The 27,815-nt window shown below is 39.9% G+C and overlaps 1 long non-coding RNA gene across 1 annotated transcript; it reads left to right on the top strand.

The window, feature by feature from the left end:
- On the top strand, positions 1–26,434 carry LOC140909981 (uncharacterized). The gene is made up of 3 exons (XR_012158397.2): positions 1–105; positions 22,958–23,006; positions 25,086–26,434. It is a non-coding gene; the product is annotated as an uncharacterized LOC140909981 (long non-coding RNA).
- Positions 26,435–27,815: the final 1,381 nt, after the last annotated feature.

Below are 27,815 nucleotides of genomic sequence, written 5' to 3'. Positions count from 1 at the left end.
TTTCTTTGGGCAAGAAACTGACACCTATACTCCCCAGCAGCTGGACAGAAGGAGGGCCTCCAGGAAGCCTGGCTGTTGATCACTCTAAACCATCTCAGACTTTGGGTAATTATAAATATTTGGGGTGCTCTGAACCTACTGCTACAGAATATGTGTGTGTGTGTGTGTGTGTGCACTTGTGTCATAAATATAAAGGGAAGGGTAAACCCCTTTGAAATCCCTCCTGGCCAGGGGAAAGCTCCTCTCACCTGTAAAGGGTTAAGAAGCTAAAGGTAACCTTGCTGGCACCTGACCAAAATGACCAATGAGGAGACAAGATACTTTCAAAAGCTGGGAGGAGGGAGAAACAAAGGGTCTGTGTCTGTCTGTATGCTGCTCTTGCCAGGGACAGAACAGGAATGGAGTCTTAGAACTTTTAGTAAGTAATCTAGCTAGGTATGTGTTAGATTATGATTTCTTTAAATGGCTGAGAAAAGAATTGTGCTGAATAGAATAACTATTTCTGTCTGTGTATCTTTTTTGTAACTTAAGGTTTTGCCTAGAGGGGTTCTCTATGTTTTTGAATCTAAATACCCTGTAAGATATCTACCATCCTGATTTTACAAGGGGGATTTCTTTATTTCTATTTACTTCTATTTTTTTTATTAAAAGTCTTCTTGTAAAAAACTGAATGCTTTTTCATTGTTCTCAGATCCAAGGGTTTGGGTCTGTGGTCACCTATGCAAATTGGTGAGGCTTTTTATCCAACATTTCCCAGGAAAGGGGGGGTGCAAGTGTTGGGAGGATTGTTCATTGTTCTTAAGATCCAAGGGTCTGGGTCTGTAGTCACCTAGGCAAATTGGTGAGGCTTTTTACCAAACCTTGTCCAGGAAGTGGGGTGCAAGGTTTTGGGAAGTATTTTGGGGGGAAGGACGCGTCCAAACAGCTCTTCCCCAGTAACCAGTATTAGTTTGGTGGTGGTAGCGGCCAGTCCAAGGACAACGGGTGGAATATTTTGTACCTTGGGGAAGTTTTGACCTAAGCTGGTAAAGATAAGTTTAGGAGGTTTTTCATGCAGGTCCCCACATCTGTACCCTAGAGTTCAGAGTGGGGGAGGAACCTTGACAGCTTGAGATCTAATAAAAGAGGTGTTTTTAGGTAAAAGCCCTGTGTTTGTACCGATCATTTATCAGACAGAGGAGCTGTGTTCCCATTGATTTATTCCATATTCTCTCCATATGGAGAGAAACTGTGAAGTTCCCACTGCTTTGGGTCCAGGAAACACCAGGTAACAATACAATGCCCAGCACCCTGGCATGTGAGCATCTAAAAATGGCTTTGTTTCACTAAAACTCTGAAGAATATCCTTAGCATTAAGCATGAGCTTCTGTCCATCCCTATTCAGGAAAGCATTTAAGCACATGCATAATTTTAAGCACATGCCTGTGCCTGAGTCCCATTGGAGTTCTAAAGGTCCACCTCTACTTAAGAGGTGTAGTTAAAGTTGTAAACACATTCATTAATTTAAAGCAACATTATTAGATCATTGATTGTAGTTATCCAAGAAATTCCCCAACAACCCTAACTGTGAACCTGAATTTCCCTTCTCTGTCTGTATGTAGGGATATTGCTATTTTATAAGTATAGTAACAGTTTTAGAACCTGGTCCTACCATTAATATTAAATGAAAATGTAACATTCTATACACATCCCACAGTAAATTGCAGTGATTGCTGTACTCTGCCATCTGGCGATTCAGATTTGAAATCTCCCTTCCAATCTCTGTTGGAATTTGGATTAGAGGTTTGGATTTGAGCTTCCAATTTTGACCTTTGACTAGTTCTAATAAGAAGGTAAAAAATGTGTAGTTTGGCCAAAGTCATCATTTTGTAACAAAACAGCAAATTATATCAGGCTTTCCTGAGAACTACTTTAAATGGAGGGTAAAAATGAGCCTAAATAATTATAAAAGTATGCTACATATATTGATTATGGGAAATTACCACCAAATGATTGGATCTGGCACACACTACATGTGATTCACCCTACCTGTTCACTTTAGATGAGGTTCAAGTAATTCTAATGATAAGAGATTTATTAGGGACTTTATTATTTTTTTTTTACTCTGTGTGTGTGTGTGTGTGTGTGCGTGTGCGAGAGAGAGAGATGTACTGTAAATAATTTTATTAAAACTTGTGGCATATTTACTTAATCAGCAACATACTCTGTTTATTCTTCCAATCCCTAGTCTATTTTAAATATGACTATGACTACTGAACTGATTCATTGCCCGATGCATGTGCCATCTGGTCTCTGTGCATGAAGAAAGAACATACACATTTAGGGACACACACTGCCCTACATCCATGTGTACAATTCCCACTGACCTCCATGACAGTTCTTGCACTGGATGCAGGGCAGTTATAAGTCTTGGGAGTCATTATCCCATACAGATTGTGGAGTGAAAATATATTCACAAAACAGTGTAATTTTAAGCCTGTAGAAGTTGAATTTTGTACTCTATAAAATACGATGATAAAAAGTACAATATTAGATCAAGTTTGTACAACTACCAACTGAAGAGGGTGCCCTCTTTTGGACCACAGTTGATGCTTCGTGTATTTGAAATGGCTGAGGGTTCATGGATCTTAACTGGGCTGAAATAGTTTGGATAGAAAGCTCTTTTGTGCCACCTTGTCTAGGAAATCCTCAAATAATTTTTGAAACTCTTCCCCTTCTACAGAAATAAAAACTACATATGATGAGCAAGAAATAGATGACCTAACCAACTAAAAGGCATGCTCTCTGGCTCTTGCCTGTGCATTTGGCTGGCTAAGTAATAAAGAAACCGTCCACTTGCAGTGATTTGTATTTTGTAATGTTGAAAAGCCTTCAGCTCAGAGCGTATGAGAAGAAAGTCGAGTTTAATTCACTGCAGTTAGTTATTGTTCAGGATAATTGCTGCAGTGGAATAGTACCTTTGGGATGTGTGTGTGGAGATAGCTGCCTGATCCTCGGTAGGAAAGCAACTTCCCATCTTGTATATTACAGTAAGAGGTGGAAAAAGCTCTTAAAAGTCCAGATCCAGGAAATCTTAATTGTAAAAGAATCATTCTGAATGAAAGCAACAACCAAACATTGTTAAACAGGATCTCCACTACAATTTTGGTCAATACTCATTGCATTGCAGTATTTCCTGTTTTTATTTGAAAAGATCAAAGGACAATTTTGCCTAATGACTACATCCATGAACCCTGCAAAATCAGTATTCCATTCGGAAGCAGAGCTTTTGGCACTGAACATTACCCTGGTACTGTCTCTATGTCGGCAAAGGAACCTACACTTTAGTACCTGTTGTTTAGCTGGAAGCAAATGGTTCCCCAAGACAAGCCTCCCTGTTTATCTGGGGAAAAAAAAAAAAAAAGCATGGCCTGGACTGCCCTTTGGCCCCACTTAGCAGCTGCTCTTGAGATACTATTAACAGCTTTCTGTGCTTCAAATGTACAGTAATGTAGGTGCATTAGTAACAACTGAGCGAGCATGGAGGGACTCTGTGGGTAATCTAACATCATCCCCTTTAAAGCAGTATAGGCATCCACTTTATGTGACTGTGTGAGATCAGAACATCCCAGTGTGGAGGCTACTGAGCTAACTGAAGAAAACAAATCAGCCTGTGAAAGAGAGGAATTTTGAGAGAAATATTGGCCATGGCCACTAATGCCCTGGGATAGCTGGAGGAAGAACTAAGTTATATGCCTATGAAGCAGCAGATGCAAAGGCTTTAGGTAGATTTGGAAAGGTACTAAAGGAGGACAGGAGGCATGTCAGAGATGGTCATGTAAAATACTATACAGGTTTGGCAGGTGTGTATGCAAAATGGACTCTCATCTTTTCAAGTCAGGAACCTCAACTCACGGCAGAATTCAGGAAACATTTTGGGACTACCTCTTCTCATTCCAAGCTCCCCTTTCTGCATTAACATACTAGAGGTGCTACAAATCTATCTATCCAGTATTTATATGCTGTTTATCCTGTCAGAAGACTCAGACAAACAGGATTTCTGTCAAGTTCACAATATAAACAGAATAGACAAGATGGTCTAGGACCTTACCACCTGCAGAGCTCTGTCCAAAACTAATACCTTTGACATAGCTTGCCCCCCCTCAATAAGTTCTTTCCCCTTTCACATAGACACACACAAACAGACTAATTCCAAACCACCTGATAAACTACTCAAGCCACTTCTCTTACAGGCTGGAAAGAAAGAAAGACAGAGAGAGATTATTACTGTTATTTATGCTTTTAATACCTGGGAGGTGCTTATATACTGGAGTGATGGAGACCACATAAGTAGATAGATGGCTGGATGCCTGGGGAGAATTTGGGGTGAAAATCAAAGAAACCCAGAGAGGAGTGGGGGGAAACGGGTTATTTGAGAAGCCAGGTGGGAAATCAAAGCAGATGATTTTCTCAAAGGCAGGAAGCCCATTAGTTAAAACTTGTCATCAGGATGAACAGTTTGCCACAGTGGTAGCATGTGCATGGAGAAAACAGGATTTGTAATGAAGCAGCAAGTGTTTTCTTGTATCTTAGTTCCCTGCCTCAGGGAGAAGAGAGCTCATTTGGAACACACACTTTCCTACAAAGAAAGCAGATTCTGGAATTTCCACCAAACCTCTTCAGCCTTAAAGTAACTATTTTTAATGCATATCTCATAAATGCAATTTATTTCTCAAACAAAAGGAAGCACCTTTCATTCCAATTCTGTCATCCTCCATTCGTTTGCACACACTTTTAGAGTGGTTAGTCTAAGACAGACCAAGGTATAGATGTTCATCTACTTGCCTAATAGTAGCTTCACTGATACTATGATTTTTATTTCTTTTGACATACTTATTCTTTCACAGCACGTAGAGACATGAAGCAGAGCTCCTACCTTCCATCAGCTAGATTCCCCATCACTGCACTATTTCTATACAGCTCTGTATACTACAAATCTTCTAATGTTAGATTAGCTTTGAAAATATTCATGACTACAAAGATAAGGATATCCTCGCGCCTTTCTGTTTTCAATACAGATGCAATGGCTTAAATGCAAAAATGTTTAAAGGAAAAATGCATCATTCTATGATATACTCACACAGCAGTGTCTTTTCATACAAAACAGTTTCTCATCATGGATTAGGGTGACCAGATGTCCTGATTTTACAGGGACAGTCCCAATTTTGGGGGCTTTTTCTTATAGGCTCCTATTACCCCCCCAACCCCTGTCCCAATTTTTCACACTTGCTGTCTGGTCACCCTAGCATGAGTAGAGCATGATTTAGCTGTCATCATGAGACAGCCACTTCTTTTGAGGAAGAAAGAGCAATAGTGACATCTAGTGCAGTAGTGCTGCATGGCAGGGTTTGGAATTTTCTTCCAGGTTTTTATTTATTCTACAGTGGAGGCAAAAGTTAGGGCAGGAAACTTGTCAAGATCCAAACTGCACCAGCAGTGCAGATTAATAGATCTGATCCAGAATTAAACTGCTAAGTGATACATTGGGAAATTATCCCAGATTTTTAAATCTCTCCTCTTCCATTAGAAGAATGAAGTGACTATTTAAAAAAATATATTATGCCTGAATATGTCATGATTTCCTAACAATGGTGCTAATACTGAAAAGATTCATTGATTCCAAGGCCAGAAGGCACTGTTGTGATCATCTAGTCCGACCCTCTGTATAAGTTTTCTTGGGTCAGAGAACTTCCCCAAAAGGTGCTGAGATCTCTCACTGGATAGCCCTCAATTCCACAAGTGATAATTGTAAAGTTTCCAATGAACTGTTAATCCTAGTCGGATGGTATTATTGAAGATGGCCCTTTCTGACGGGTATCTTTGTAATAAAAGGGCATCTAAACCAAAACCTCCTTAACAATGGGTGGGGAAACAAAACTATCAAAGCTTTCCAAGTTTTTAAGAGCAAGGAAAGGTACGCTCCATCTCTATCCCAACGGAAAGGACAGGCAGTGGTGGAGTCTTCAGGACCCCTCTCCCCTCCCCCAGACCCTGCCTGCAGAAGAGGAAGCATTGTCTTGTGATTACAGCCATTGTAACGCTTCACTGTAGACATTACTTACATTGATGGGAGGGGTTTAACTGTCTGCATAGGTAATTGACCTCCCCAAGAGGCTGCAGCTAAGTTGACGGAAGAATTCTTCCATCCACCTTGTGCTGTCTACATGGGGATTTAGGTCAGTTTAACTACACCACTAATAGGGGGTGTGTGAATTTTTCAGGGCCCTGACTGATGTACTTAAATTGACCTAATTTTCTAGTGTAGCCCAGGTGTAAAAGTCAGAAGTTCTGTATTGAATTCCTTGCTCTGCTATAGGCTCCCTGAATGATCCTGGGCGAGTGACTTAATCTCTCTGTACCTTAATTCCACACCTGTAAAATAGAGAGTGCTTCCTCCGAAGCCTTTTGGCTTGTCTAGTTAGATTGACATCTGCTCTACATCTAAAACCTCTATTGACTTAGTTATGTTGCTCAGGGATGTGAAAAATTCACACTGCTTGGAATAGGGTGACCAGACGTCCCGATAAAATCGGGATTGTCTCGACATTTAGTTGTTTGTCCTGATATTTTGCTTCGGCGGCACTCCGGCTTTTTTTTTTTATTTTGCTGGGGCGGCAAAAAACCTAGAGCTGGCCCTGGTGGCAGAGTGAGCCTGTGGTTGCCCCTTCCCCCCCCCCCCCCCGGCCCATGTGTCTTGATACTTTGTTCTTGTCATCTGGTCACCCTACCTTGGAGACATAGTTAAGCTGACCTCAGCCCAAGTATAAACACTGCTAAGTCAACAGAAGACTTCTTCCATCCACCTACCTTCCACACCTCAATGGGGTGGATTTATTACAGTGACAGAAAAACTCCTTGTCACTACAGCAAGTGTCGGCACCACGGCGCTGTAGTGTAACACCGTAGCTGTGCCACTGTAGCTTCTATAACGTAAATAAGCCCTGAAGCTCTTTGGGACAGGGACTGTCTCTTACTACAGCATCCAGCATAGTGGAGCCCTGCTCTCAGCTGGGGCCTCTAGGCACAACTGTTATACAAATAACACCAACAACATAGAAATTTCACAGCCCCAGCAAGGGGAGCAGGAAAACATTTACAGAAGTTTCACCCAAGGGGAGGCAGAATTCCCTGTCAAGCACCCAATGCTAGTGTGGTTTGGAGTCTAGAATGCACTACTGCATGTAGATCTGGAAGTTGCTGTAGCAGCCACTGGTAGCAGTGCTTCACTTCAGGGGATTGGGATGCAGCCTAGGGAGTCTCTCTTTAGCACTGGGGTTCTGCAGGGAGAAAGGGAAAGGCAGCGCTCACCTCTCCTCCTCCTCATTCCCAGCAGGTGTCATCTTTTCATTAGCAGAGCACCATTTCCACCCCCATACCCCCCAATTCAGTCTCCACTATATTTAAACCTTTCAGTGCCACAACTTATGCCCTTCTCCCTAGGCACCCACTATACATAATCCTGGCAATGTTAGAGCACAGGCATAACCTTCCCTCCTCCATTCACTCCCCAGAAGATCAGCACACTGGCCCTGGGTCACTGACCATTTGAAAATACACTCTTGTTAACCTCCAGGATTGGTGTGTGCTAAACACCACTAGGAAGCTAGGATTCTCAGGTGTCTCATGATGTAAGGGAGTGTTTTCCCACCCATATGTTTTGTGAGGGTATTAGATATTAAAGTCATACAATTTCTACTAACTTTAATTGGGAGTTTTAATAGTCACCCTACAACTGATAGAGCTAGAACCAATGCTGTGAACTAGCTGAAATGTTGTAGTCCCAGTTTGCTATTAAGTATTTATCCATAACTCTATAAGGAAGAGGGTTTTATTTGTTTTATTTTGGTTAATTATTTTATTTCAAAAGTACAAGCTAGAAAAGAAAATGATCTGCTTTCAAAGTGAGGGTGCTAGCTAATTCATTGCCTCCTTTTTTCATCTGGTATTTTTGTAATTTGAGATTGACAGTGTAAAACTTTTTAGAAGTGTCACAGACCTTCCTTGTTCACCCTTAGCTGTGAGGTGACTCCCTCTCCCAGCAAAGTCTGAGAGGTTGTCCAAATCCCAGGCTGTTGCTGTTGGCATTGCAAGCAGGTCCTGTCTCCATGTTCAACATGCACTACAACTGCCGCCATGACAAGTGTCACACAGCATTGAGGAACAAAAATACTGAAAATAATAACACATTAGCTGTCACTGATGCTTTAAGGGTTAATCTTTTGTGACATGCCAGGGACAGAGAAGCACTTTGGCAAACCACATATCCCTGCAGGGGCAACACAGTTGTTTAAGCATTGCTCATTTGCTGCCACCCAACAAACTCTGAAAGGGGAAAGGGTGAATTGAAAGCTTTGTAGGCGTGTGGAAAGTGTGGATGGAAAAGAGCAAGACAGAACGGAGCAGACTGAAAGAGTGAGGGAGTGATATGACAAAGATAAAGAGAAAATAAGGATTGTGAGAAAATCACGGAAGGGAGGAACAAATACAAACCAGGTAAAGAAAGACAGGAAAAGAAGGAGAGAGAGGAAATGATCATTTAATATTACAGGGAAAATATACCGGAGAAAGTAGGAGGAAAAAAAGACACCAAAATATACAGTAGAAGATAAGAAAATATAATAAAACACTAGAAATAGAGGAGAGATACAAGGAGTGAAAAAGGAAGGGAGACATAGTAAATCTCATTGTTTAATGCCAAAAATATTACATTAAATGTTCAGAAATGTTATATCATAGAATCATAGAATATCAGGGTTGGAAGAGACCTCAGGAGGTCATCTAGTCCAACCCCCTGCTCAAAGCAGGACCAATCCCCAATTAAATCATCCCAGCCAGGGCTTTGTCAAGCCTGACCTTAAAAACTTCTAAGGAAGGAGATTCTACCACCTCCCTAGGTAACGCATTCCAATGTTTCACCACCCTCCTAGTGAAAAAGTTTTTCCTAATATCCAACCTAAATCTCCCCCACTGCAACTTGAGACCATTACTCCTTGTTCTGTCCTCTTCTACCACTGAGAATAGTCTAGAACCATCCTCTCTGGAAACACCTCTCAGGTAGTTGAAAGCACCTATCAAATCCCCCCTCATTCTTCTCTTCCGCAGACTAAACAATCCCAGTTCCCTCAGCCTCTCCTCATAAGTCATGTGTTCCAGACCCCTAATCATTTTTGTTGCCCTTCGCTGGACTCTCTCCAATTTATCCAGATCCTTCTTGTAGTGTGGGGCCCAAAACTGGACACAGTACTCCAGATGAGGCCCCACCAATGTCGAATAGAGGGGAACGATCACGTCCCTCGATCTGCTCGCTATGCCACTACTTATACATCCCAAAATGCCATTGGCCTTCTTGGCAACAAGGGCACACTGCTGACTCATATCCAGCTTCTCGTCCACTGTCGTCCTTAGGTCCTTTTCCGCAGAACTGCTGCCTAGCCATTGGGTCCCTAGTCTGTAGCTGTGCATTGGGTTCTTCCGTCCTAAGTGCAGGACCCTGCACTTATCCTTATTGAACCTCATCAGATTTCTTTTGGCCCAATCCTCCAATTTGTCTAGGTCCCTCTGTATCCTATCCCTGCCCTCCAGCATATCTACCACTCCTCCCAGTTTAGTATCATCCGCAAATTTGCTGAGAGTGCAATCCACACCATCCTCCAGATCATTTATGAAGATATTGAACAAAACCGGCCCCAGGACCGACCCCTGGGGCACTCCACTTGGCACCGGCTGCCAACTAGACATGGAGCCATTGATCACTACCCGTTGAGCCCGATAATCTAGCCAACTTTCTACCCACCTTATAGTGCATTCATCCAGCCCATACTTCTTTAACTTGCTGACAAGAATACTGTGGGAGACCGTGTCAAAAGCTTTGCTAAAGTCAAGAAACAATACATCCACTGCTTTCCCTTCATCCACAGAACCAGTAATCTCATCATAGAAGGTGATTAGATTAGTCAGGCATGACCTTCCCTTGGTGAATCCATGCTGACTGTTCCTGATCACTTTCCTCTCATGTAAGTGCTTCAGGATTGATTCCTTGAGGACCTGCTCCATGATTTTTCCAGGGACTGAGGTGAGGCTGACTGGCCTGTAGTTCCCAGGATCCTCCTTCTTCCCTTTTTTAAAGATTGGCACTACATTAGCCTTTTTCCAGTCATCTGGGACTTCGCCCATTCGCCACGAGTTTTCAAAGATAATGACCAATGGCTCTGCAATCACAGCCGCCAATTCCTTTAGCACTCTCGGATGCAACTCGTCCGGCACCATGGACTTGTGCACGTTTTTTCTAAATAGTCCCTAACCACCTCTTTCTCCACAGAGGGCTGGTCATCTACTCCCCATGTTGTGATGCCCAGCGCAGCAGTCTGGGAGCTGTCCTTGTTAGTGAAGACAGAGGCAAAAAAAGCATTGAGCACATTAGCTTTTTCCACATCCTCTGTCACTAGGTTGCCTCCCTCATTCAGTAAGAGGCCGATGGTGAGATGTTCACCCTGGCTCCAGTCCCTGTACACTGCTATGAAGGGCCAGAGAAGGGTAAGGAGGGCCCAAAAGCCTTGGTTGTGAGCAATAGAGCGTTCCTGGCAAAGCAGAGAGAGCTGAAAGGCTGCTTCCAAGGAACCCCTGACAAGCATGCCTGGGTCAAAGGGGAAATGTTGAGCTGAAAATAAAAGTGTAAAATGATTCTGAAAAGGAGGAGAAAATCCCCTTTGAAAAGTAATAAATTAAAACACATTAAAAAAGGATGTATTTTGCGGGTCGTGTGGGAAGGGGAAGGAAGGGAACTAGACTTTGACCTTGATAAATACTGATGGGTATATTAATGCCAAGAATAATGTAGTGTAAAAGCATTTATGGTCAATGCTGTATTTCTCTTTCATGCTGCTTCTGCAATCTGTATGCTGCCAGAATAGGAGTGGCTGTGAAAATTTCTAAAAATTCACCTTTGGGGCTGAAACTTTCCAGCACAAATATGAGATTTTTTAAATTAAAGTTTGAACAAAAATGTTCAGTCATTTTTTAAAGCAAGGAGTGTGAAGAACATGCTTGTTCCATTATAACAGAAATATTTGTGATTTTTTTGAAGTGCTTTAATGACAACATGGTAGAAAGTTGAAATTTTGAAGAGCGACTGGAAAGATTGGAAGTGTTTAATTTAGGGAGGAGATGAATTAATGGAAGACTGAAAGAAGTCTACAAATAAATGGGAAGGTAAATCAGGAGTTTCTACATTCTGTTTCATAATTCAAGAACAAGCTGATATTCAGGAGAATAAGCTTTGAAAACTTCCATGTAAATAGGACTGAAGAGCTAAATAAAGGGATCGTGTGACTGTCTGATTTTTTAATATTCTGACAAGTTTGTCACCCTAGTTATAAAAATCTGTGCCCCAAGCAAAATTAAAAGCAGGCTCTGTTTAACAGCACAACAAGTAGTAAATCATAGGACAGCTATAACAAACCCAGGATATGTGTTTCCCTAAATTGTATGCAAGGTTCCATGCACACATGCTTGCCAGCTGGTCAATAACCTCTCTCCTCAACCAGAACCTTACTGCTTAATGGAATTCTAAATTAAATCCTCAGCATCCTCTCGCTGATTTCACCATAGCAGCCGCCTTTCACTGCTCGTGACTCGTTAAATCTGCTCACAGCAGGAAGCAAGGCAGGCAGACATAGAAACCTTTGCACAGGCCCCTCGATGTTTAACGAGTGTGAAGCTTTCACTTTTTTCTTTTTTATAATTGATTGTTTAAAGCTTTCACTTTTAAATCCTGCTGTGCCTGAGATTGTGACAGTTTTTAAAATGTGGGTTTCTCTTGTCGAGTGTGGTATGCGCTAATGGTTCAAGTTATACATGACTGCCTCATACAACACACAACCTCTTCCCCTCCTTGATACTTTTTTCAGTTTCCTTTGATGTCACTGCGATCCCCTTTGCCAACCATGCTCACAATCTGGGCTCATATTTTACGAGATACTTTCTTCCTCCCACTTCCAGGCTTTTGTCATATGCTGTTGTATTCTTCTGCTACATCTGTCAGGTTGATGCCTTCATCTCCATACCTGCCGCCAACCCTTTACCCACGTCTTGGACATCTCCTGCCACAACTACAACGTCCTTAATCTTTCTGGCTTCCTTACATCTCATTTTAACCTCTCTAGTGTAAACAAAGACACACTGACTTACATAGCTAAATTCCATCTTCCTTTCTCATCGCTGTGATCGTATAACTCTTTCCAATAATTTCCCTTTCACTTTCTGCATCAAATTCAAGGGTCTCATTTTCTCCTTAAAGGCCCTGTGCATATCTGTCCCACCTCACAGCAAAAATGCAATGAAACCCTCACCTTCCCTCAGTTTTGGATGGGGGTTGCTTCACTTCCAGTACTGTCCAGGAATGTGGGGGCATTGTGGGACTTTGTGCCCAATCACCTCTTTTTAAGGCTGTAACACTTTCACCACTTGAGTGTTATACAGCAATTAACAGTGTTTCATGACAGTCTGTATCAACAGTTCCACTATTTGTGGACTCTTAGCTGATAAAGGTGCCTTCCTCCTTCAGGGTGTGATGTAGTGTCAAGCCCCACTGTATGCCAACATGATTTTATTTTCCTGAGGACCAAACATTACTCCAGAATAAGCCCATTTTGCCAGGACAACTCTCTTACATGGTATTGGGCAAACTGCTCAAGGCTATTGCACGCTAAAGGAGGCTATATCGATGTTGACAAAGGCAAGCTGGAGGTACTCTGAATACAAGAACTGCATGCAGTGCACCTCTGCAATTAGGGATGTGCTATCATTGCTTCCATTATGAAACACATTTATTGGGAACATAATACATTGTATGGGTAGTGTACCAGGATAGAACTTGGCATTAAAATTATGGGCTGAGGGTCTAAATTGTTGTGCCAAATTTCAAAAAGACTATTTTTGCCCTTTTGAGTTAAACAACAGTAAAGACAGTATATATCTAATACCTTCAGATGTCTGGTTCTTACATGCTCACTGTCTTTTTTGGGGTTTTTTTTAATGGCTATTTTTCAGGACATTAGCTTACAATGAGGAGTTGCATCTCTGAATTAATGCAAGTTGTGTCATTTAAAAATGTACTTTACTCTGCATGTGTACCCATCTGATTTCTAATCAAACCTTATAAAGGCTTTTCTGCATAGACAATTCCTCTGATCCCTCTGATTCTCAGACCTACAGGATCTTGGCTTAGACAACACATCACACTCTGCCTGCTACTCTGACCTTCCCTTATACAGAATGTGGGGTGTCAGAGAATTGATTGCATAGCGTAACATTTTGAAAAAATGCATAAGTGGCCTGGGAGGCTAAGCCTCACTGCAAGTAGAGAGGATTTAGGCTCCTGAGTCATGTAAGCATTTTTGAATTTTTTTTACTCACAATACTTTGCAGGAAGGATTTGATGTGACTGTGTATTTCAACGATTTACAGCTTGGAGTTTTTGGAAATTCCAAAATATTTACCTTTCCTCTTGTAACAAATGCATATCCCCCGAGAGTGTTGCTGTGGTCCCAGTGCTCCATGCGCTGGCCATTTGAAACTTTGCCGTGGTTGTTGGGCTAAAACCTCAGACGCTTTTGCTGCAGAAGCTTACCACTTAAGCTAAAGGCAAAGCTCCGTTAGATGTCTGAGGTTTATGAAACCTAGTCAAGCAGTTCTGATTCTAAGCAGTAGTATGTACACCAACCAGCTCATTTACTACAGGTTACTGCAGATCTACTGCAACTGTGCAGGTAGGGGATGATTTGAAAAGATCCTAGATTCACAGGCATGATGCATGTATTTAAAATGATCCAGACAACATCTAAGGTAAGTAGTTAGTGGAAGTCCCTATTTTACAAGTGTGCTTAAGTTTTCATTGCAGCCTAGCATTAAGAACAGAGACCAAACCCAAACTCAAAGCTGAAAAAATAAACCCTGAATTCATTTAATCTTTGATTAGACAAATACCTTAGTCAAACTAGCCCTAATCTCCTTCCTTAGATATTTTTAAGGACAGGCTTGACAAAGCCCTGGCTGGGATGATTTAGTTGGGAATTGGTCCTGCTTTGAGCAGGGGGTTGGACTAGATGACCTCCTGAGGTCCCTTCCAACCCTGAGATTCTATGATTCTATGACTGTGGGGGCGGGGGGGAATACTATACTTTCAGATAGCTTTGCACCAATGGAAAAATCAGGCCCTTGGTTTTAAGAGATACTTAATTATCGGTAGAGCCATTCACAGTCATTATATATATGAGGAAAGTGTCTTGTATACTTTGGATATAAGCAAGGGACAACTTCTCTATTTATTGCATTGTATTATATTTATTTATTTAAGAGCTGTTATTTGCTTTTAGTTCTCATTTATAAATCAATCTAAAGTTCTGATCTGAGTATGGTCCTGAATCTGAGTAAGCCTTGGGATAAGCAGTTGTTTGTGTCTGAAAAAGGAAGAGAAATTTCTATTCAGCGTAAATGAAGATAGTTTGTTAAAGTAATGTAAAAGTGTGTACACATAACAGTATGCATTCATTCAACCTTTGGGCTCCCCGCCATTCCCTATCCTGCTTTTACACGCAGACAGAGAAACCCTGCTCATTTATAATAATCCCATTCTCCAACATAAAAAAGAAAACTCATTTATTTAACACTGAAGAGAAAAGGTGGCTGCGATGCAGAAACAGGATGAGAAATAGAGAGAGAACTTTTCAAAAGCAGCTTTTGAATTTTGGCTTACAATTTTACACATCTTGTTCTCTTGTTCCTTTACACATGTAAAGCACAAAACATGGGACAAAAATTTCCACATGCAAAAACTTGGACATGAAAAATTGTGAGTACAATTTAAAAGCTGGTTTAAGGTCCTTTGCAAGATTGGGTGAGAAATGTATGTCGGGTTTACACAGACCACACACGACAAGCTGTGGACACCTAGGATTTCATGGTTACCACGCATCCATTTGGAATTTCATAGCAACAGCAGGAATATAAATCTGAACCTTCTTCTCCAACAGCACACGCTCTGCTACCATAACTAAACGAGAATCTTGATGTTGTAAGTAATATGATACACAACTCAAATTTTAATTGTATCCAGTAGAGTGCAGTAGTAAAAATGCACCTTAGCCAATCACTGTCGAATTATGCAGTGTTTTCCCTTTGGATTGCAAATCATTTTGGAATTTTTCCTTATCTTTTTTTCCTTCCTGCAACTAAGTTGCTGCATTTGAAGTGGCATTCACACCATCAAAGAACACAGCTTTTAAAGGCCTTTATTATTTTTAAAGCAGTATTCATAACTTGACTTGGAGTGCCTTCGTTAAGGCCTTTTGTGATATTGAAGAGTTAAACTATGGCTTTGTCCCAAGCAAGGGGTATGGTGTTGCTACACTGTCCCTGGAGCAGCTGAAGGAGGCGATTGTGATGTGGAACATCACAATTAGAGCTGGGTGAAATTTTTCATGCAAAATCTTTTTTTCAGGGAAAAAAAATACAGATTTGGGTAGGCTTCACTGAAGTGTTTAGAGAAAAATGAAAAAAAATCTGAAAAAAATCATGTTTGCAATGAAATGCTTCAATCTCAAATAACTTTTTTATTGTAATTTCACTGCAGTTTTGTACAAAAAAAAAAAAGTGTTAAACTCTCCCAAATGAAACATAATATTTTGTTCTGGGTCAAACATATTCTTTTTCAACTTTTTCTGGAAAAAATCAAAATCTTTGTTTCAGGTCAATCCAAAACTAATTTAAAAAAATCAGTTTGGCCATCAAACTGAAAAATAAGTTATTTGCACAGCTCAAATCACAGTGTTCGTCCGTGTCTCCTGGCTGTTGCAGGGAGAGTATGAATGGCACAGGGTACATACCCAATGCAGCAGATAGTGCCTGAGGCGCTCTCACAGCTCCAACTCTGGACATGGAGCCTGAAGGGAGTCAGGATGCCGCCCACTCTACCCATCTGTGAAAAAAGGAGGGAAATATGAGCTCTGCTGAGACTCTCCTGCATTGCTATCTGCAATGTGGGGAGCTGGTGTAGTGGGTGTCTTATGCCCCATTTCCACCATGCTTGTGGGTCACCATTTGGCTGTAAATCTTCAAATAATAAAAATCCTTCTTTACATTAATACTGCTAAAGCTGTATTAAAGTAACATGGAAACTAGTTGACAGTCTCTGATGTTAGGCTTCCGTGTATTGTATCTTCAGAACAGATGGCTAGCACCCCGGCGAAATTCAGATTTGACACTTCAGCCAATGCTTACTTTTGAAATCTAATTATCAGGGGGCCACATTCCATTTTCAGTTATACCCAAGTACCTTTTGACTTCAGTGGGTTTGCACAGACCTAGCAAAGCCAACCTGGTTTCAGTATATTCCAAGGAGAGGAAGTTCCCTTCATTGTGTGAACATTCAGTATCTGGTGCTGGGGAAAAATGGGGCTAGATTTCTCTTTCTGTGTTGCAAATACGTGATGCCTAAAAATTGGGTGGGAGGGGGGAATTCTGCCCTCCATTACTACAATGTAACTGAGTTGGCCAGTGATACTAATTTTTAAATAAATACCAAGCAGATTATCTAAATTTCATAATCTCCAGACATAGGAGCCCCCAACAACTTTAATATTTCCCCAATTACAATATGCAATGTTGAAAATATTACTACAAAACTGTTCAACTGAAATGGGGCCCAGAGAATTTTGGAATACAGTTTAAACCATTTCAGATAATAAATCAACAACAACAATTCCCTTTTTAATTCTACCCATCTGCTATTTGTTATGGCACCAGGTACTGTACTCAGCTAACATAGTGCACACCACCATGGCAAAAAACAGCCAGGAGAACTATAAAGAAATCTGTACAACCACTTTCAGTTCTTTCAGTCCCTTCTTACTACCTTGTATTTGGGCTGAGAGGAATTTGGGTGACCTCAAATCCCCAGTAATCTCAGCTAGAAACATTTGAAAGTGTTAATGACATTTATGAGACTCAATTTTAATTAACTTAGTTCAAACAGACTGTTTGATTCCTTTTTCCCAATGCCCCTTCTTTCTCCACTACACCTGTGGGAGATGATCACTGTATAAGCGATTCTTAATCCAGCTGGCTTTACCAACTGATCCCCAATGTGTCTAGTGTAAAGCTGGCTGAGCCACTGCCCTAGCAACTTGCTCTGCTTTCCTGAAATACCCTTGATTAACTCCCCGCCGCAACCCATAGAAAACAATTAGGCACGAACAGCAGGGCATTCAGGCCACTTGGACATCATCCAGCACAGCTTCACATCTAGAACGGGGAAGCAGTCACCATATTAATCTGAAGACTAGCTATCTCAAAGATTATAACAAGATGCTTGTTTAACTGAAGACTTCAAGAAAAATTGGAGGTTACAGAAATTGGAGGGGTGTGTGTGTGTGTGTGTTTGGATTGGGTAAACTGTATTCTTTCATCACTGAGGAAGAAATGCATTCCAAAGTTATTTAAACACATTCATCTTAAGCCTGAAGTGATTATTTATGGATTTGTAATAGCATTACACACAGGATTATGAGTTAACTGATGGGAGGACTGCAAATTTCCAAGTTCTTCTGTTAAAAAACATTTCAGCTATTCCTTCACCACTCACCAAAGTGGCATTTATATGTTAAACGACCTCAGACCTGATCCTGCAGTCCTCACTCAGTTAAAAATCCCTGAGTTTATAAACCCGCATTGCGGCATGCCTACCTGTTTCACTGATGCACAATTATAAATATCAAGCAGAAACATCTCAAAACTGCCTTCAAGTCTGATCACAAAGGTATTCATTCCACACATGAGCCCAAACCACCTCCTTGAAATGCATGGCTCTCATTGGCTCCCTATGGGAGCAAGAGGGAGCCCCAGATCCCTAACAAAGAAAAGTCCAAATCTCAATTAACGGTTTTATGCTATTTGCAGACTACGGCGAGCCTTTACTGAGGGATTTTTTTTCTTTAACTTGGGTGATGATTTAGGAGAGTGACCTATGAGATCAAACCTTCATGCAGAGGTAATTGCCACTTTCTATGTTGTATTGCTTTAAACTCTTAACAAAATTGAAACTGGTGCTTCATGAAAGCAAATCTCAGTAAAGATGTTCTCTTTCCAACCTACTCCGCTTAATAAAATGGGAAATGACTGGCACTAAAAGAATAACTAGAAGTATGTGTTTGGGAGATGTAAGAAATATTTCTTGGAATTAGTTTACAAGTCAGTAGTGGATTTGTTTTGGCTTATTTGGCTTTTACAATTTATTCTATTGTGTTGCTGGAGTACGATCAGCTAATTATGAAACCCCGAAGAATTACATATCTGTGGTTTGTGTTTTAATCCAAGCTTTCTGCACACACAGTACAGTGCTCTAAAAACTATTCCAAACTAAAGCCCAGCACAGGCAAACAAGGTGAGTCCATCGTGATTTAAAAAGTTGAGTGAGTCAAGTGGTGAAAAAATGTCCAAACATTTTAGTTCCCGCAGAGCTTCAGCAATAATCTATACTGCATCCAAGAGTCTGAAAGTAAAACATTAGCTTCCTATTCAGTCCCTTTCAAAGTTCTTAAGTATACCTCATGCTTTTTGGAAAGACAGGATAAATGAAAGAAAATTGGGAATAAGTACAAATAACATCTCTAACAATAAATACAACACAACACAACACAATAAATAGAAGGGTTTATCCTTGCTTATAAGTTATATCCAAAGCAGGCAAGACACATTCCTCATACATATAATGTCTGTGGATGGCTCTGTAGATCATTAAGTACCTCTTAAAACAAAAATGAAGTGTGCAAAGAGAAGCGAGACACCTAAAAAAACCCAAGGCCCTTGTTTTGAATTTTGAAATACACACTTTACAAGAAAGGGGTGTGGGCTAGTGGTTACATGAGGTCAGGAAACTTGGGTACTATACTGCTCTCTGCCACTGACTTGCTGCTTCACCTTGAAATAATCCCAACCTCTCTGTGCCTCGGGGCATATGACAGACCCCTCTCAAGCTTTCGCTAGGCTTCATGAACTAATAGTAAAACACAGATCCTCAGACAAAAATCTTATAGAAACATAAACTGTAGTTACAATTGAGCTTGAGAGACTAAGATACAGACGCATAGAAATGTAGGGCTGGAATGGACCTTGAGAGGTCATCTAGGCCATCCACCTGAGCTGAGGCAGGACCAACTAAACCTAGATCATCTGTGACAAGTGGTTGTCCAACCTGTTCTTAAAATCCTCCAATGATGGGGATTCCAAAACCTCCCTTGGAAGCCTATTCAAGTGCTTAACTACCTTATAGTTAGAAAGTTTTTCCTAATATCTAACCTAAATCTTCTTTGCTGCAGTTTAAGCCTATTGCTTTTTGTCCTCCTTCAGCAGATATAGAGAACTATTGCTCCCTGTCCTCTTTATAACAGCCCTTAACACATTTAAAATCTATCAGGTCCCACACTCACTCTTCTTTTCATAAGACTAAATATGCCCAGTATTTTCAGCCTTCTCTTATAGATCATGTTTTCTAAACCTTTTATCATTTTTGTTGCTCTCCTCTGAACTCGCTGTTTAGCTACATCTTTCTTGAAGCGTGGTGCCCACAGTAATCCAGCAGAGGCCTCACCGCTGCAGAATACAGCAGGGCAATTGCCACTTATGTGTTAAATAACTACTCCTGCTAATACGTCCCAGAATATTAGCCTTTTTAGGAACTGTATCACATTGTTGACTCTCATTCAATCTGTGAACCAGCAGGACTATTGCCTAGCCAGCTACCGTCTTGTAGCTGGGCATTTAATTTTTTCTTCCTGAGTATAGTATTTTGTATTTCTCTTTAGTGAATTTCATCTTGTTGATATCAGACCAATTCTCCAATTTGTTCTGAATTCTTAACTTGTCCTCCAATGTGCTTGAGACCCTTCTTAACTTGGTGTCATCCACAAATTGTATAGGCATACCCTGCACTCTTTTATCCACGTCATCAATGAAAACGTTGAATAGGACTGGAACCAGGACAAACCGTTGCAGGACCCCACTAGATACTTGCCCCCAGTTTAACAGTGAACTATTAATAACTACTCTTTGCATATGGTCTTTCAAGCAGACCAGTTATGCACCCATTGTCTAGTAATTTAATCTAGACCACATTTCCCTAGTTTGCTTATGAGAATGTCCTATGGGACTGTGTCAAAAGCCTTTACTAAAATCAAGATAAAGCATGTCTTCAGTTTCCCCCCCTTCCACTAATACAGAAGAAATGTCTTTTCCTTTTTGGTCAAAATGTTAAAGCCCTGCTTTCCTTCTTGTGTATATGCCAGTGTATATTCTTGTGCATTTTGTCATGAGCATTTTCAAAAGTTTTCTTTGTTGTTTATATTTTTAATGAAAATTAGATCAGATACATGCACATGCAGGTCAAGTGCTGTGCCTTCTGGGGACTGTGAGGGTGACCTAACTTGGATTTTCAAGAGGGTTGTGAGGAATCATGTATCCTTTCCAAAATGCATTCTCAGTATTGCTCTATCTTTCTGTTTCTATGCAGCTGGTTTGTGAAGTCCTGTTTGATACAACTAAAGTAACACTAACTTAGCTTGCATCTGTTCTGCTGCAAGTATAGGAACATGTTCTCAGATAATTTATCTGAATTCTTATTTGCTGTGTAAAATCAATTCTTTTAATCAGAAATTCCCAATAATGTTTTAATGGAAGCTATGCAGACAGGACTCTGGAGTGTGATCAAGCACTGCTATGGGAAAACATTTTTTTTTTCTGGTTTGTATGCTACATGCAGAAAAGAAATCACTGGCTGGTGGGAGGGGAGTCTGGGTTCACTGGAAGGCTGTTTGCTATGCAGGTTCTAAATCCACAAATACTGTATGTTTCCTTACAGACCAGCCAGACCAGCAAAAACAGAAACCCACTAGTTGTTGCCTTCACCAGCAGTGGAGTTATCTTACCAAACAAGAGATCTTATACAATACAATGAATGGTTGTCTAGTATAATATGCCCTGGAGCTCTTTGAAAGGATAAGTGGAGATATTAATGTCAGATGGTGTGGGTGCACAAAAGGTCACTGGTAATCAGGGACTTCGACAAGGGGCATTCTTGTAGCAGATGGCAGTGTAGGATGTTTAAGAGGCCACAGGAGGGTGCTAGTGGATATTAAGAAGATGTGGAGAGCACTCCAACCAGGATGTCAAGAAGAGTGTGGCCAACAAGGCTGTGGCTAGGAAGGCAGTTTTGACCACAAATTAAGGCCCAGGGCTCTTTCAGAAGAGGAGACAATGGAGGTCCGAACTGTCCATGGAGAAAACGTCCGTGGGAAAGGAGTACTGGACACCACTCATGCTGTCAGTGAGGTGGCAAGAGTTCACAAATTGTTGTGCTATGATGTAATTTGTGCACTGGATTGTGTGCTTTGCATTTGAAAACTGTTTTATTCCAATAGCTTCTCCTTATCCTGCTCCAGGACACACAGTGGGTGGGCTCTTTCAGAATTGGTTATGGGATAGGAAGTTGTGGAGAGTTAGTTCATTTACACAAAAGAAAAAAGTTCTCAGAATGCAAATGTCTCTCTATTAAGATTACAATTTACTCTTAGCCCGTAAATGACTTGGCATCTATTTCCTTTGACGGTTAAAGATTACACTGAATGTCAGAGATGTGTTATTAGTCGATTTGTGGTGTTGAAAAACAAGCCAATGAACAGTAATGAACCCTTTTAATTCAGGAAGGATATTGGGTGATAAACTGTGGGGATCAAATTCTGGCCTATACAACTCCTTTGGATTTCTGTGTAGCACCTCATCTTGACAGCTGTCCAAAAGACTATGAAAACTGATTTCCTCATGATCCCCAGGCAAATAGAATGATTGACAGGTAGATAAATAAAGAACTAGAGTTCCGAGAAATATGGACTAGACTATCTGAATTACAGGCATTGAGAAACACAAAAGAAGGCCCATTCCTAGCCTGGCTGAAATAGTAATAAATCCTTAGATTAAATAAATATCAGAAGGAAGGGAGAAGAGTAAATTATTCTAAATCATAGTGTTCACCAAACTCTGATTAGGAACCAGTAGTCTTCAGGCAAGAGCACAGATCTTCTCTGAAAATTGGGCTTCAGTAAAATTAGAACAGAGATGGGTAGGTTGCCAATGAGAAAAATATTTGTTTCTTGGTTCTGAAGATAATAAGGTGGTCTAACAAATAAATTGCACGTGGGAAAAAAAGGATGATGTGCTCAGAGTACTGAGACACATTCCTTAAATAAAGCCCCTTGGGCATAAAAAATCCTCAGTCCCTAGATGAATATTTATGAATTCATTTAGATTTCTCTGAATATGTACAAAAATAATTTTCCGTTCACAGTAGCTTTGAAGACTAAGAAGTGTGGTAGGGAAAGGCATAAAAGGACTTCTTTTTGAGCACCTTCAAAGAAAAATTAACCATAAAACAACATTCTATTGTTGAGTTTTCATAGAATAGAGATCACAATGACCATAGAACATCTGTGGAAGGTACTGCTGCATTTTTCACTGGCATATACTTCAGTCATGACATAATGATTGCGTGTAGAAAAATCCACAATGTCCAAGATACGGTATTTCCAAAGGCAGTTTTATATTTTAAGTAAAGATTTCTAAGGGAGACTAATTATCCTGGTGTCTACAGTATGTTTCACAACTGATTTTGTTTGCTTGCTTTTGTTTGTTTTGGTTTGATTTAACCATGTCTTGTTTTTCCTCAATAAATTTGAGGAATAATAACTATACTGTTGTGTGGAAGCATTTCAGGTAATTATTTTTTGAATTTTCTATTGTTAATACTAACACCCTGCTATACTTCTAGTAAATATAAATTTAATTTCATATTTGTAGATTATATTTTCTTTTTAAGGGACACCCAGCAAGAAGAACAAAAATCAAAGTTGAGCATGATCCTTGGGGTAAGTCCACCACATTTTCTGTAATAATTTTTGATGTATATTTGTTTACAATGTAGAGGAGTAAGATAGTTAAAATGGTTTTCTCTAGTGATAGTGCAAATAGCTGAAGCTACACCTCTACTCCATATTTGTAACCATTGAGCTTCCATTATCACCCATCAGGACCTCTGCTGTGCTGTGTGTATACAGGATAGGGTTGTTGTCCTGGATCCAGATGAGAAAGAGATCGGGGGAAAAACTCCAGGCCTATGGTGCTTGCACTTAATCACACACCTCTCAAATGGATGACATATGGAATGGTGCCCTGGCATGGGCCATGAGTGTCTGTGATATATTGATGTCTCTATATTATCATCAAGGGAAATCTGAATTCACTGGATTTAGAACAAAAGCAAATAAGTATATGATGTTAAAGCCTGACTTTTGAATTCTGGCAGGCTTTGCCATCCATCCACCAAAGACTACAAGATTTAGAAAAAGGTAATGGATAATGAATGTCTCATGAGTAGAAAAGGGAAGAATAATGTACTAATTTCCCAGAAAACATCTGCAAAATTATTTTCTCACTGTCTGAATGTCTATGGAAATATGGGAAGGGAGCCCATTAGTGTGCTAGAGGGAGCATGGTTGAGTGGACTGACAACAGGACTTTACTTGCCTTGTCTAAGATCAGTCCTGTCAAATTGTTTCAAGCTGTGAGGAGGCTTGATGATGCAGACAAAAGCTGTGTGGTGGTTTAAGATGCCCTCCACATTCATTTGATTTGTTACTTGAGCCATACCATAAACCAGAATGCCAGCAGTGAAAGGTTGGCACATTGTGAACACATTGTACCAGTTAGCCCAGAAAAGAATTATTTAGTTTTTACATGTATATGATGCATCTATCTATAATCTCCAGGTGGATTTAAAACAACAGTTAAAAACAGTTCAGGGCATCAGTGAACCAGTGCTACAGTAACTACTGCACAAATAGGTCTCCCCAACCCCTTACTGCTTCAGACACACACATCCCCCCACCCAAAAAAAAGTCCAGGTAAACAGATTGGTATGATCTGCAGTTCAAGAAAACTGAGTTTTCTTAGGAGCAAAATAAAGAATTGTGACCCACCTCTGCCTCACCCTTCAAAACAAACATATTTGAGGACTATCGGATCAGATGTCTCAGATAATCTCAACTATCCAGGCAGGGAATGAAGAGAGAGAGAGAGAGAGGCAGATGGTCTTTAAAGTGCACTGGAACCAGACCATAAAAGGAATTTATAGATCAACTTCTTGAATTATTGATTTACGCTCTGATCCTACAAACAAATACTTAACTGTAAGCATGTGAGTAGCTCCAGGAAGTACTCTTTCTTAAAGTGAAACATGTGCAATAAGAGTTTGCAAGGGCAGAGCCTTAATGGAGAATGAAATGCTGCTGCTGTTGTTTTTTTTAAAAAAGTTAAATAAAAACCATTGTACTGAAAGTTCCCAGGCACGTAAAAGCAGAACAGAGGCAATTCTCAAAATTTCAATGTGATCTTAATGAAATAAGATGAGGCAGCTAATTGCATTAAAACTAACTCATGTTTGGTGAATCTGTCCCAGAACACCCTCCTCAAAACACAGATACTTTGTTTCAGACATTAAGGCAATACACAGAAGCAGCAAAGCCAAAAAAAAAAAAAAAAAAAAAACCCACCATGCTACCTACCATAATTTTGTTCAAGATTTAATCACTTAGTTGGTATGAACAAGATCTCATTTACCCAAGCCCACTTTTGCAGAATTAAATACAGCTGTATGGAGAAGATCATTTCACTCAAAGGTGATTTCTATTTCTAATAGGATTTCTAATAGGAAAATAAAAGTAAGTTAAAAATGATAAATGCTTTTCTGCGCAGATGTGTAGTTCAGCAAAGATATATGACAAAATACAAACTAAGCAAGGGTGGGGATGTAGTTTGGAGAATACTCTAGTTCCTTGACAAAAGTGTATTATTTGTGCCAAAGGTTCATTTCATTAAGTACCTCTAATGTGATGAGTTTAACTGCAAACTCGTGTCTGATTTTCACAACTTTTTTTTTTAATGTAAAGAAAGAAAACAGGAAACTAAACCAACAAATATTAAGTATTCCCAAGTCACAAGTATTTGAACCAGGAGTATTTAACATGGGTCTATAAGAGGCATATACATCACTCCGTTCTGGATGTACAGCAGACAGTAAGGGTGATGGCAGTAGTGAACATTTTTCATTTGAACGCTATTTCCAGAGACCATTTCACTTGAAACAATCCATCTCGCTTAGGATGCACACAGCTGTTCTTCATTCAACAGCTTCACCACCACAAGGGATTTTCGAACAACCATTGGGATATTTTCCATGATCTTACAGCAATGAAAAGCATGAACAAAAAGAAAAAAGACTTTCTCTTGTCTTCCAGAATTGATGACACCACCACATTTAATCACCGCTCTTTCATTCTTCAGCTTTTTCTCTCTCTCTCAACAGTGCTTCTTGTTTTCAACTTCTGCTTTGACATTGTCAGCCTCAAGTGTTTTTTTAAAAGATAGATCAAGACAAATCCAAATAATTTACAACAGCAAAATATGAGACTCGAAAGTTGTTTTTCTTGCCACTTGCTCTTTTTCAAGATCATTTGTTTTCAAATTTCAGATAAAAGTACTGAATTTGTATCTTCCCTAGTCAGCCTCTTTCAGTAGATGGAATATATCATATTCAAGAAAGGGAATACTGGCAAATTCTTTCACTGTATATTGCATTTTAAATAAATGAGGCTCTTTATAGCAAACACTCTGAGGTCTGTTTTAAATGACCACTCAAAAGAGGGACAGATAAAACATTGCTTGTCTAATACAGCAGGTCACTCAGTAAGCAAGATACTGGGATCTGGCCAAGAAGCAGTAAATGCAAGTCGGGGGGAGTGGTACAAAGGTGGCTTACTGCACTCCCAGCTCATAGTGCCACTCTGTGCCGGTCATTACCAACTGTTCTAACTTGGGCTGGCTTCCAGAGGCTCGAAAGGGCAATTATAACAGCCTAGCAGAGGGATACCCTGCCCAGACTCTTTTCTCCCCATCCACAAACCCTGCAGCAGCTACAGGGAATGGGGTGGGGATCGAAGTCATTAGGGTGCGCCTATCACAGGAGGTTCCACTGGGGGATCCTCTGACATCTGGTTATGGTGGCTGTTGGTCTACCAAGAATGAGCAGAGTGGCACAAAGCTATCTTAACAATACACATTGGAGGATCTGGCCTAATATGTGTTAGGGGAAACTTTGATGTTGTCTCTTAAGGCAGGATGATGCCTAATAAAGGTTTCACTGTATTTTAAATGATATCAAACATTAATCTCACTGTATCTTGTAATTATGTAAAGAAAACATTCTTATATGACTAATAAAGCAAGTCATTATTTATTATCTGGGTATGCGTCTTCCTGCTTTAAGTATAAATCTGAATGCTACTTTAGCTAAAGATCCACTTTGACAGTCAAAGCAAGATTTACTAACTGCTGATTATCCATATGAAAAGGTGATAACTGTCACCAGAACAGTTTAACAGTTGAAATTTGATAAATAAGTAAGAATGCCATTTATTCAAAATTATACAAACAAAAAGCACCAAACCTTTATTGGTCATGACATATGCTTCAGGGATATCTGAAAAACTAATGCTTTTTAAAAAGTGTGCATCTGAAGGGTGTCTATTTCCAGAAGTAACACTATAATAGTGACTCACAAAGTGAATGTAAAGTGTATGATTCTGTGTCTTTCATGGTATATATCAACATATCTAAGAATTATACACTTTATGAAGTCACTTTAATGTATAACTCTGCTCTACAAATGACTCTTCTAGGATAGAAAAAATAAAAACCCTTAAGAGATATAGAATACCTACTTTGTTATTAATAGTACACTAGATTATATATTAACAATATTTCCTGAAATTTGCTTCTAGACTCTACTTTACAGCACAACACTGTTTCCCTTAGTATGCCTCAAGCTAGTCCAAAGAGTTCTGACAAATAAGTTAAGGTAGAAGTCCCTTTCACAACGTCTAGCATTTCTTCTATTCTTCTCGCATACATTTTTTAAAAAATCAAAGATACTCTTAATTTGTCTAATGCATTTTGAAGTCTTTTCTTAGTTTTTACTCATTGCAAATTCTCAGTCAGGGTTTCCAGTTTAACATCATTGGCCTTTGTGTGGTACAACATCCCTTGCTCAAATTTCAGAGTTTCATGCTTCTGGCAGTTCTGTGATATCCAAGTGTTGGATCCACCTATAACCCCCACTGCCACAGCAAACTGAAGAAATGGTGTGTGTGGGGGCGGGGGAGAGGGAATAGTTAATTAAACACAGAATTAAAAATAAATTACAAGATTGCCTGGCAGATTCTGCAGTTTTCAGAAAAAATGCACTGATAATTAAGAAATGTTAACTGAAAGTGTGATAAACTTTGAATAGAAACGAATAAAAATAACCGTATATCGAGTAATTTGGTCTATAACATGTTATTAGTGGGCACATTTGATGCTACACCTTGCATATTGTTGTCTAGTAACAGAACTTAGGCAAAATCTGTACCATTGGGGTTAAGGGTTCCATTAACAGATGAACTGGAACAGAAGGATGGACCAATGTGGGAGCTGTGAATGGATATAAAGTGTTTGAATAACTGATAGTGTTTCATGTGTACAAAGCACTCCAAAGATTTCACTTACCTTGGACTACATTACTCACAGGCAATTTCAGGATCTTTTCTTTGAGAATAAATATAGTGTTAAAATTTCTCACA

This window comes from Lepidochelys kempii, chromosome 4, assembly GCF_965140285.1.
Source record: "Lepidochelys kempii isolate rLepKem1 chromosome 4, rLepKem1.hap1, whole genome shotgun sequence".
Classification (NCBI taxonomy): Eukaryota; Metazoa; Chordata; order Testudines; family Cheloniidae; genus Lepidochelys; species Lepidochelys kempii.
The sequence above is the reverse complement of the archived record's forward strand: the minus strand, read 5'-3'. Positions and strand labels throughout refer to the sequence as shown.